This window comes from Nomia melanderi, chromosome 6, assembly GCF_051020985.1.
Source record: "Nomia melanderi isolate GNS246 chromosome 6, iyNomMela1, whole genome shotgun sequence".
Lineage (NCBI taxonomy): Eukaryota > Metazoa > Arthropoda > Insecta > Hymenoptera > Halictidae > Nomia > Nomia melanderi.
This window is the reverse complement of record NC_135004.1, coordinates 8,814,945-8,827,331: the sequence shown is the minus strand read 5'-3', so window position 1 is coordinate 8,827,331 and position 12,387 is coordinate 8,814,945. Positions and strand designations below refer to the sequence as shown.

The 12,387-nt window shown below is 40.4% G+C and overlaps 1 protein-coding gene across 3 annotated transcripts in view; it reads right to left on the bottom strand.

Moving 5' to 3' along the window:
• The window catches only part of TfAP-2 (transcription factor AP-2), a 244,862-nt gene that overhangs the window by 106,431 nt on the left and 126,044 nt on the right, over positions 1–12,387 (bottom strand). The window lies entirely within an intron of this gene.

Below are 12,387 nucleotides of genomic sequence, written 5' to 3'. Positions count from 1 at the left end.
GGAGTCATTTTGAAGCATACTTCACTTTAAAGTTAAAAAATTAAATAAATTTAGCCATCAAACGTCTCTTAAAAATAAAAATAAATTGATTCGGGGTATTAAGTACTATCTATTAAACATTATTAACTAGAAGCTAACCAAGGCTAAGTAACCAACCATATCTTTAACATTCCCTCTAATTTTATTTTCCATCAATTCATTCTTGCATTACCATACCACCAGTAAAATACACGTTAGCCTTACATAACATACCATTAAAACGCAGTATACCTATTATAAACAAATACCACGAAAACACTTAGAAAAATGAGATCACTAAACCTCAAGCCAGTCTTAAATTCATTCACGCGAGCCAGTTAAAACATTTCCAGCCGCTTGATCCATCACTAATCGTGCCAACGTAAAACCTAAACGTATATGCCTATACGGTGGGACACCCAGTATACACATAAACGGACTGTTTATCCATAGAAGCGGACCGGTGTGCAAGCATCGAACGCCGCGAGAGCCACTTCCGCTATTTACCGGTTCATTATCGTAAATCCGTGCGCGCGGTTAACAATTACTTTGTCCAATGGCTCGACCCAGTGTTATTAGACCGTTCATCCAATTACCATGAATTTATTAGCCCAAACGGAAAACACCGATGTATATTAACACACGTCGGCGACGAGGAACAGACGACTCTCCTTGTATAAACGGCTGAATCGTATTCGAAATCGATTTACCAATTAGCACGGTTCGTCACTGATCGTATCGAAGGTGCAGATGATCTCCATAACCCGCGAAGATCATTGGCAATTCCATAAAGCATCGCGAGGACGCAGCTGTCGACACCTCGATTATCCTTCCTGGATCGTTAGGTCGAACCTCGCGAGCCACGTTAGATCGCGTCCGACGTGTTTTCTGACCGCTCGCGACGATTCGATCAACTGCTAGATCGCGGCTGGACCGGTCCTTCCTCCTGCCGGCCCTCTTCCTCGTCCAACCACCCTTTTCGCCGCCACCCCGCTCTCCCTTTATCCTGCCTACCTTCTTCGTTTGCTCGGCTACTCTTCCAATTAGCATAGTCCGTAAGTAGAGTTGGGGGCACAAGTTTCAGGCTTTTCCTCCGGCTCGGATTACATCGTGTTCGCGATCTACGCTCGATGAATCGGCCGGAGCCGTTCCGCGGAAAGTGGACGTGGGTCGACGGGTCGAGACGCGCGGCGAAGCGACGTCCCCTTCATTCAGTATTCCGGAGTTTTTCTTTTCGTCTTTTCATCTTTTTGCCTTTTAGGTTTCGGTCGCTTTGGTGACGCTGCGGTTACGGAGCGCGTTACTGTGAGGCATATTGAATTTTGTAAACGTTGTTTGGTAAATGTTTACGCCGGTTTTGATTGACGCAGTTATACGAATGTCTGTCGCAATCGTCTATTTTTAAATTTTTAATTTGAAATTCTAAACAAACGAACATCCATTTTTCTAGGAACAATATAATAATGTGTACAATATGTCCGTGAACCTAGTGTTAATCAAATTCAAATGATTGAGTTTTTTGTTTAGCTGTCGATGTTCATTTTCTAGGTGATGTGTCGAGCGAACAGAGTGTTGTTCGATTCATCACATGTAGGAAGGCGCAGAGAGCAAGTTTTGAGAGCGATGAGTGCTGATCCAGTAACAATTGAAGGACCACATATTTTGTAAACCACGGTTTTATTATTGTAAAAACGTAAATTTATATTAACAGCAAGGAAGCTAGTCATTACCGATATAGATAATATTTAACATGAATCATCATAAATAAAGGAGTAATGACAATAATTGAACGGAAATTGGTGCCGGAGAAATTACTTGAATATAACGGTTCCAAACGACTCCACGCTCCATCCGCTTATTGTTGCTTCTTAAAATTAAAAAAAAAAATAATCATGGACTTATCTATAAAACGCATGAAACAAGATTCAGGAAGAAGCATTAAAGAAACTTGTTGCTAGATTATCTCGAATCGTTAACTCCGTTATTGCTTGGCGAGTGGGATGCATAGTCGAATGAAATATTTAATAATTTTCCTTTATTCATTGGCGAGACTTCGAACGCGTGACGTAACCTAATATTTTCATGCGTCGATCGCACAAATTAATATCCGTTTAATGTATAAATGCAATAATAAATGTTTCGATTGAAAATCTCGAAATGATTTAATGCTCACGGATATCATTGCACGTCGAACGACTGTGAAACATGGAAAACTTTTTAACTATGCCAATACAACGTAGAAAAATAGATGTTCGGTGAATCTAGGATCGTGTCTCGGCGGATTCCTGACGTAATGCGTGGAATCACCGTACGTAATCGCAATGGCGTCCCCACTCGAACGACCGGTTTAGCCGCGAGAGAACAAACACGTTTAGAATAAAGTATTGCCAGAGAACAGTGTTATTTTTTCAGCGTTTAATTGCGCGCGGGACGGGATACATTAACTTTTGGATGAATCAGTAGGACTCGTTTTTACCATTCGAATGTAACTCGTGCTCATAGAAATAAAGAAAAAGAAAAAGAAAAAGGAGAAAGACACCATTTTGCTAATAAGCACAGTTGAATTCATTATGTTGCCCGGAGTACTCGTTCCGCGTCTTCTATACCCGTTTCTCTTTTTTATCCAATAAAGATTCGAGCTAGACACGATATAAAAAATTCATTAGAAATAGCTCGTAAAACGTATATATATCGTGCATTGCCGTTTTAACGATGTACTATCAGGCACACGGAATAACTTAAAGTTACATTCAGACATTTGGCGACACTACCAATCGTAAAAGTTTCACGAGATACGATATACCGATTCGTTAATGGGGGATTCCAGCTTGGAGGTTTTGAAAAAGAAAAAAAGGAATACCGAATTTTTCTTTCACCGCGTATAAATACGTTCGCTGGATCTTTTATGCGTCTCGAGTGCGTGGGCAACAACGGTTTTGTAAATTCGGAAAATCACCGGGGTTACGGGCCCGCGAATGGAGTACGGACCCGCTAACGACCGGCACCAAGAAATTCCGGAGTAATAAGAATGAAATATTATTGATAATAAAATAATAATGAAAGCTTCGACGCGTGCGCGTTGGCTTCGCCTTCGAAACGTTTTCATTGTGCAACTGAAGAGATAGGAGCTGACAGCGTGTTTCGGTGCTTGCACGCTCAGCGATGGTTACGTATCGTTATTATAAGTTATGAACTTGCCGCGAGTAATTGTAGGCTCGCCAGCGAGAATGTTTGCGGAGAGTCCGGAGTACGGCCACTTCCTAAGCGTTAAGCATCGGCGTCGTTCGAAACGCGTGAAACACGCAAAAAAGAGTTGCGCATACTGGTCAAGTATTCCGTTAATTCTTACTTTAACAACCAAAATGTTAACGTTTGTACGAACTTTATTATCACGATATCTTTGTATATAAAATATTGTTTTCGAAGCACATATTGCGAAAATGTTAAAACAGTAAAGATTCAAAGCGGTTTTATCGAATCTTTGAGATTATGAGCAATTGGCAGAAAATAGAAAAATGATAATATAAGGATTAAATTGCATCTAATAGTTTCTTTATTTTTAATTGTTGAAAATAATATACTTCTTTATTTATCACAACTCTATTTTGATTTGTCTGTTCAATTCGAAGTTCTGAGGGTACAAGGATTTTGGAAACATCGAAACCGCAAGTATCAATATACTTGTGCCCCTGTCGCAGTTAAAATTATATTGTCCAGGACACTCGATACTTTTCTGAATAACGCGCGAACACCGATGGAGAAAAAAAAATGTCGGTTGGTGTCCTGTGACAAGATCGCGTACAAGGGAACATTCCTCCATACGTTAACCCAAATATGAAGAACGGCGAACGTGAAATAAGCCGCTCATTAAGAAAGAATTCGCTGGAACGATCCGTGGCGGTGTATAATTTAAACAGCAATAAACTCGCTTAGAGCGCACGCTGTTACATTACTTCATATTCCTCGCCGTTACCGTGATTAATACGCCCACAAAAACCAACAAACGAAACTGCGGTAAACCGTTTCCACCGCAGATTTATGGGAGAATAATTGATCTGTAATCGATCGCGGATTATATGTTGCTCGGAGCGATTAGATCCAAGTACCGCGGTCGGATTCGACTTCTCGCGTGTCGGTGATTGTCATTTTTCGTCGCGGAACAGAGATATCGAGCGGTTTCTTTCATTAATGGGACGTAAACGATATTTATCCCGGTGCGCTCCGTTTTATTTTATGCTCGGCGTGTTTAATAATCGATCAATTCCAGTAGAAGGTATCGCAATGAGTTGGATGTAATGCATTTAGTATCTTTACCCGTAGAAGAACTACAAGTAAAGTGCAAGTATTACAGCCTACAAGACATGAGCAGTCTGAGAAAACTTTTACGACCTTTTCACACTTTTTTCGTTATGTCGCAATATATACTTCGAACAACTGTGAGATATAATGTATCTATTATATTTGAAAAAAGAAATGAAAAAGATGTAATAAGATATATAACGGTCTATCAGAAGAGTTTCTTTGTACAATTGTCTACAACGTGTATTGAAGATCAATTATATACTTTAACTACGTTATAATTAATGATTTTTCAATTTGTATAGAATCACACCATTTCTAATTAAACCACCAGTTATAGAGTACTCGATACATTTGGTTACACTGCCACATTAAAAAAACTCTTGGCGAAGATAATAGTTTTCGAGATGTGACGTATTCCTTATCAGAGAGATCGATATCAGTTTGTAACGAGGAAAAATATTCGGGTCAGATGAATAGCAACTGGCAACAGCGGACCTCGAGATCTGAAGCTTCCAAAGGAGGCTGGCCCCTCCGGCATACCAAGACAGATCGCCTCTCCCCCTCCCACCACCCTTCAGTTTACGCGCACCTGTCCAGCCAGGACGGATGGTATCCTGATCTCGCTTCCTACAAAGCAACCTACTGCTCCTTTTTCTCGAATCGAACGTCTAAGTGATTCCATTATGCGCAAAAATCTCCCCGGCAAACGATGCTTCTATCGATTCACTTTATCCTATCCATCCACTTTATAGACTTTCATGAATAAGTTTGGAATTCTTGTTCGACGCTGCGCATGTAGTACTAAAAAAATATTGACACTGATACAAGTGTTTCATTCATTCTGGTGACAACAAGTTCATAGCTAAGAAAATGTCAATATTGTATCATATAATATTTAATAAAGAATCTTACTATATTCTGGAGAAATTCATCCCTTAATATTTAATGTTCCTTATCCACAAGCATCAATAAACAGTGGAAGCAGCGTATAAATTATACTAATAACCAATAAAGCATTATTTTCAAACTTTGTAGTTATTCGTCTTTTAACACGCCCTATCTATAAGCGTCAACGAACACCGAAGATTAAACTTAAACATAAAGACACACGTAATATCAAATACTACAGGAGTACTTTTTACAATGGTACACTTTCCCTGGAGACGTCTCTGAACGAGAAGCCAACGTGTTGTTTTTTAAAGAGAAAACCTCATGATCAGTGGAAAGACATAAAAAAGAAGGGGTGAAACGCAACCGGCGATCCGCGTGATGGATTAATTTTGTCCTGCGGCCTTAAATCGCAAGACGAGCAGCAGGAACCCAACGCCGACGTTAAACGACGGGACCGCTCGCGAGAAAATCGAGCGGAGATAAGCGGATACAGGTACACACCGGGGCGTAGGGGACGCTGCCATTTGTACAACAATATATTATCCGAGCCAGTATTGCGTCGTATCGTGCTGGCTGTATGGCCTTTACCATCAGGGATATTGTGCGGCACCCATACGTGGCCACATATTGTACGACACGGCCGCCGCTATCTGCATCCGGCAGAGACACCCTTACAAGAGACGTGAAAATATGTTCAAAGATTTCTCCGGGGAACGTCAATGCATCTCGCTCCCGTCAACGTATTCACCAGATGCCCCGCATTATCGAGCAATCCTCCCCTAATCTGAAAAATGTATCTTCCTCGAGTTTAGCGGCCGAGGCCGCGGCCGTGGACCCGCACGGGTACCTTCGACTTTCGTCGTCAAGATTTTCCTAACGTCTGGTCGGTATTCGCCTTTATTTTCTTTTGGCAAGAATTTTTTGGATAAACTAATGGAATTGTTAGTACCCACAGTTTTGGTTTATTTCGTATTAATGGTAATTCCCTTTCACTGGGGATGATGAGTTAAATTGTCATTCAAGTTTAATTTCATTTCTTAGTAATTCATTGTCTTCGTGTTCACTGAGTGAATAACTTTTGTATTTATTTCGTATTAGTAATTTTATAGGCGAGTTACAGAGTTAATCGTACAATGATGAGTATTGATCTTCTGTGGATATTAATGCTTTCAATTGGATAAATAGATTATAAATTCAATGAAATAAATACATTTGTCCAATAGTAAGTATTGCTATCCACAGAAAATGCATATTCAACTTGTATTACTATTAACGATTATTAACATCCTTATTAGCGCTATCATTAGTCGCCATTAAACGACACTCAAACGATTAAGCCTCGGATTACACGCGAAAGAAGTATCCGACTGGTCGCATTGTAACGAGGTGTCGGTTTGTCCATAATGTAGAATATTTTCATTTCGAATTCGAACTAGAACACCTTCGTCGGTAAGCGGCGTACAGTTTATGTCCTCGTATATCTCGTTTATGGACCGCCGCTTATTTGACGCCTATTTTAATTCCAGCCGCCATCGTCAGACGGACGGTAAATCAGAAACGTTGCGACGCGGCGTTCCACTTTCGATAGAATTTCGAGTCTTTTCCTACCCGGCTCGAAATTCTCCCCGATTACGTCACAGTGTCGTTACAACGTTCTTGTAACCGCGCGTGACGTATCTCCCCTTGTATCTTGTCACGGGAATGCGTCGAACCAGTTCGTTAACCATTTTTCTTTTTGCCCCGACCCCGCAGCTCGCCCCTTTCTTTTCTATCGGTCAGGGATCCGCAGTTGTTTCTGGCAGTGATCTCATAATTACGGGCGCGCTTCCCTCGCGCCGCACAGTGGGTCAAAATCGACAAACACTAGGCATTTGATAGAAAAATAATTTTTTGTTTCTATACTGTTACATTACCTTTTCTATGTATGCTGTTATTGTAGAACAAACATGTATTTTCAATCTAAAAGCATATTTTGCCTACGATTCAGTAAATTTTATTTTAAATTAAGAGTCAGTGTAAGTATTGACATCCTGACTTTTAAAAATAAGTGGTTTTACTTAAATACTGTAATGAATACGTGAAGAAATTGACAAAATCTGTTGTTACAATTTTTATAAGAATGTTAATAATATTATGTAATAATATAAACTGTCAGTTGTTCTATTGTTGCGCTGACTGCTACAAAAAACCTCAGTTGACTGACACGAAAAATTTGCATCACAATTCTTATTTCACACTATTGTCTAGTAACGTATACTGTTGAACAATTTTATTCGACATTTGTTATCTTACAAATTATAATTGTTCTTGATAAATTTGGTAGTTCCGGTTGTCGGTGACCACAGTGGTAGTCAACGTGTTAACCTTACCTTTTAACGGGAATTTTATCAGATATACAGCAATCGTCCACGATTTTTTTTATACTAATATTCTGTTCTATATATACAAATATATTCTTCATCATTTTCCAGTGTCTTATGAAATAAGGAAATAAAATGTAATCTACATTTTTTTGATGACGCTGATTTCATTATATTACATGTTCGTGTATAAATATCCGATACTATTCGAATAGTGTAATAATCAGTCGGTTTTTTATCATTCCGAAGGACTTTAATGACAAGAATAATTGCCACCCAATCAACTTTAACTAACCTACTTTTCCTTATAAAACGTTCGCAGCCTGTTTTTCAGTCATGGTAATGCCCGAGCGAGAAGAAAAGAGCTCACAAAAACCTATTAATCAAATATTCGTGCACAAAAGTGCGCGGGGCTGTTCGCAATGCGGTATGAAACTTAGAAAATATTAATCAGTCCGTATCGATGATTTAACGGTTTCACGCGTGACAGTCAATTAATTGCTTGCGACCAGAATATTGTATTGAAAAGTCCTGGAGCTTCTGCCGAGAGAAGTTGATCACTCGTGAACTTGATTGTTAATCAACGGATACTGTTATACACGGGCCATCCGACTAGACCGATAAAATTGCAAATTATGCCATTATCGAATCAGTTAATTACGAGTACGGATAAATAAACGCGATAATACTGCGGACTAATTTATTTTCCAGGAAATAATATAGGCTTTTAATCATCAATTAGTCATATCGACGATGAACGCGAACGAACTTTATTATATCATGATCGTTTATCGTCATATATTGTTTATCTTGTATTCTTTAATACAATTTATTCTCATTCCGATGAAAAGTATTCTTTTCTAAAACAATTCTTTTAATACCATAAACACGAACAAACAAAAGTTTTCCTTTTTAAAAACGTTAAACGGCCAGTCCTTAGTTTTCCTTCTTTCTAAAAATTAATTGCTCGATGCAACAGTGTGCCCGGGACATTATTATATACCTACTGAAACGTTGAAACGACTGCGTACAGAAACGATCACGAATGGCGAGCCGACAGGAAACAATTTAGACGAGCATGATCTAGAAACGAACACGGTCACCGATTATCAGAAATTACTCGAGCCAATTGCGTGTCGCTGGATGCAACGTTACGAGTGGCAATCGCCAGGCCGGCACGACCATTTCTATTTCGCTCCTTATCCGTACCCCGGCCATTGATAATGGCATATAGGCGTGGCCTGCTCCGAGATTTGTTATTACAATCACGTCTTCGGCCACGTGATTAGACTTGAATTCTGCGGAGCCGCTTCGAAGCCGGAGCCACGATTCGAGCGGCGACGAGCCGATTGGTCGCGCGATTTAGCTTACGCGATCATTGTTGTCGTCGTGCTTAAACAAAGAAAAATTTACTGTGGATTTTCATCATTCCCCTAGGTATTCTAGTTTCTTCATAATTAGTTATCGATTTAGTCCTTGAATTAATCGATTTTTCATAGCTTTCCGATTTTATTGCAAAAGTTCTTAAAATAGTTTAAAGTAGAGATTATATTGTACAATGCCACCAGAAATTTCAGGAAACAAGACTGTAGGTATCTGTGCAATTTTTGCCAAATCTGAAAATGAATCATTTCCGTCATTTCTATTGAAATTTTACTCCGAACTATTATTCGCAAATAAAAGTATTTGGCAAAATTAAAGCTCGAAGTACTGTCCTCGAGTAATTTTTTCGAGACTAATAATTGGTATTTCCATTCGACATTAATTTACCGAGGACACAAGGCAATAACAAAGATATAATTAACCTATTCGACAAAATCACGCGAACATGACGGAGGATTCGTTAAGGTTATGCACCGAGAAAAGCAACAGGCCACAAAATGTGTGTGGCTGGAGCTGGCAACGGGATACTCTTGCATCTGCTACGTCGCGAATTGCGTGAGTCCCGCGGACGTGCGACGAAATCGACGTTCATGGTCCAAGTGTTATTTTTAATTACGTCCCGTGGAACAGCGAGGTCCGCAGTATCTTTTCTCGCTTAAGTGAATTCTACGTCCCGTAATTACAATCTGTCTGTCGATTTTACGATCGTCACACTTTAAGTTTTAGGAGCCGCGCGGCCGGCCGCCCGAGCGATTCGATAAAATCGAATCGCTTTAACGACTGGAAAGATTCGATCTTCTCCATTCGATTAATCGATAGACTTGGGAGTCGACGGATGGATATGAAAACAGGTATGACTACAACCGCGCCGTTCCGTTATGTTCGTTCTTTTTTTCTTCTCTCTCTCCCTCTCTCTGTCTCTCTCTAGCTTGCGCCGTACGCATAATAGGACACAGTTTACAGCTTATAAATTGGATACGGAGGTGATAATAACGGTCAGACGATTTTTTTTCTCTTTACTGACGTACATTCATTCCCCGCTAATCGGCATTGTTTCGCCTTGTATCTTGAGACTTACGTGCGCTAAGTGCATCTCGCAATATATTCTCGGACCGATGACAGTGAGACGGGGATGAACGCGGGGGTGAATGACATCCGACGTGAACGTCGCAAGTGAGTTGAGACGGTCAAATGTGCGGCTTGTTTAAGTTATTTTTATTTATTGCTATCGTACATGCAATATTGTGTATAGTAGCGATTAAAGAAATTTACTACTATATGCATGTGCGATGTAGATTTACGTAAGCGCCAAGGATTTAGTAATAGTATATTTATTTTGAGTTGTGATGTGGCTGGCTAGTGATATGTGAGGATCAAGTAAAAGATATTGGCATTTTTAAAGTCAGCTGTCGAGAAGTCTCCTGTCTCTGTCTGAAATAGGATATCTTCGTGTCATTCAATTGTTAACGTAATTTTAATATACGACTTGGTAGTGCGACTAATTGAATATTCAGGCTTACAAGTGTCAGATCATCCAGACACTCGAAATGTAATGTATAACAAGAATAGAAACAATTATAGAAATAACGATTTCTTTTGTATTCTCAAATATTGATTCATCTCATAAATAATGTGGGTTTTCAATAATTCTTTTATCCAAAAAAATTGAGATCAGCAAAACATTTTTATCCTATCTATACTTTTATCTTCTTTTAAACTTCTTTTATAAATAACTCATAAGTAACGAAGTAAAATATACTTTAGATGAAAAAACGAAGTACAAACAAAAGCACATCACTCACGGAATGGCCAAGCACAAAAGAAGTCCCTCGAAAAACGACATAACCAATAAATGGAAAAACCCAGAACGAACATGCTTCTTCATACCAAAAGAACACGAGGGAATCAAAACTCAGCCGAAGAACGCACGGTTAATCGTACCGCGATCGAACCGCGAACAGCTTGTTAAAGGCCTCGGAACGAAGCCGTAGAAAAATGGTCCGGCACAGGTACCGTCCCCGGCCGGTCGCGAACGGGAACAGGCCGCGTGCCTTTATAAACCCGTAAATACATATATTCCCAGCAAACGATCGTCTTTTCCCTTTGTTCACCGTGCTACAAGAGAAACGATCTTGCTCGGCGATCGATGGAGGGCGGAGGAAGCAGGCAGAAACGAAACAACCGACGAAGGGAAGGGGGAGAGGGAAACGAGCATTCGATTCTACTCGGCCATTAGGGCACACACAGCGCGAGCATCTTTCCAGACCTCCATTCCACGGAGGTTTACTTGCGGTTTCGCGATCGAGCGGCGGTGGTAGGTGGATATACCTAACCGTCGATCGTGGCCCTCGTCGCCGCGATATCGTATTCACGGTTACGTTATCCCCCGATCCGACGTTGTTATAACTTATTCTACCCGCGCCTGAAATTGTAATCTCGACGTACCGACCCGTACCGACCTGTACCTTAACCCTTTTCGTACTACAGCCGCGTATGTATATCCATCAGTAACCGTGGATACCGAAGTGTCATATCTGGTGAGTCTTTATCCAGTTTTATAGACTTACAAAATCTTGACTTGTAACGTAAAGATTGTTATATTTATGGAATGTCGAGCGAAAGAATTATTGCTGAACCTTTTGTTTAATTGTAACTTCTCGACATAGAATATTTATAGTTCTATTTGAAGACGCTGTCGGATAGTAGCATCCGCTTGCGAGGAATATTAAGAGCAATTCGCGATATTCTTATTCTCAGACGTCTAGCTTCACTTTTTCCTTGAGTATTCCACTATCTACAGTATACCTCAGCACACAAAAATGAAGAAAACATTTTTCAAAATTGTTGCAAGCATTCTATAAAGAGGAGACTGTCAGTCGCGAAACTGGACAAAGGTTCTTGCCAGAGATGATATTTAAGCACCACGGGGGCAACTATTTTACTTTATTTTTACGTTAGTTGTACTTTGAAATAGACCCCTAACTTTAGCCAAGTGGATTCCGTCCAAAGCCACGAAACCGAAAGTTTCGAACGATAGATCATTCGGTACGAGGACGATTGTCCTTTCGATCGACTGCTGCGCGATCCTCCTGTCGAGGATTCCTGGGCGACCGAGATCCGCGCGCCGTTATGGCAGCCCCGTGTACTGCACTCGCGAGGGGTGATTTAAAGACGCACCGGCCACGGCGCGCCGGACGTTTTTAATAGAGGACGTGGCTTGTTACTCGGCCGAGTTATGGGGTCGCGTTCTTACGCGAGAGACGTTCAAGGTATCGCCATGGGAATTGGGTGTCCTGATACCTGAAATCCTCGGGCAACTGGTGCTTTCACGGACAAGATTTCGTTTGACGATGTCCCCGGTTATAAGATGAAATTACTAGTCATTCGGGTCAGGAATTTAATTTTCAGACAGCGAATGGTATCGATAAACCGA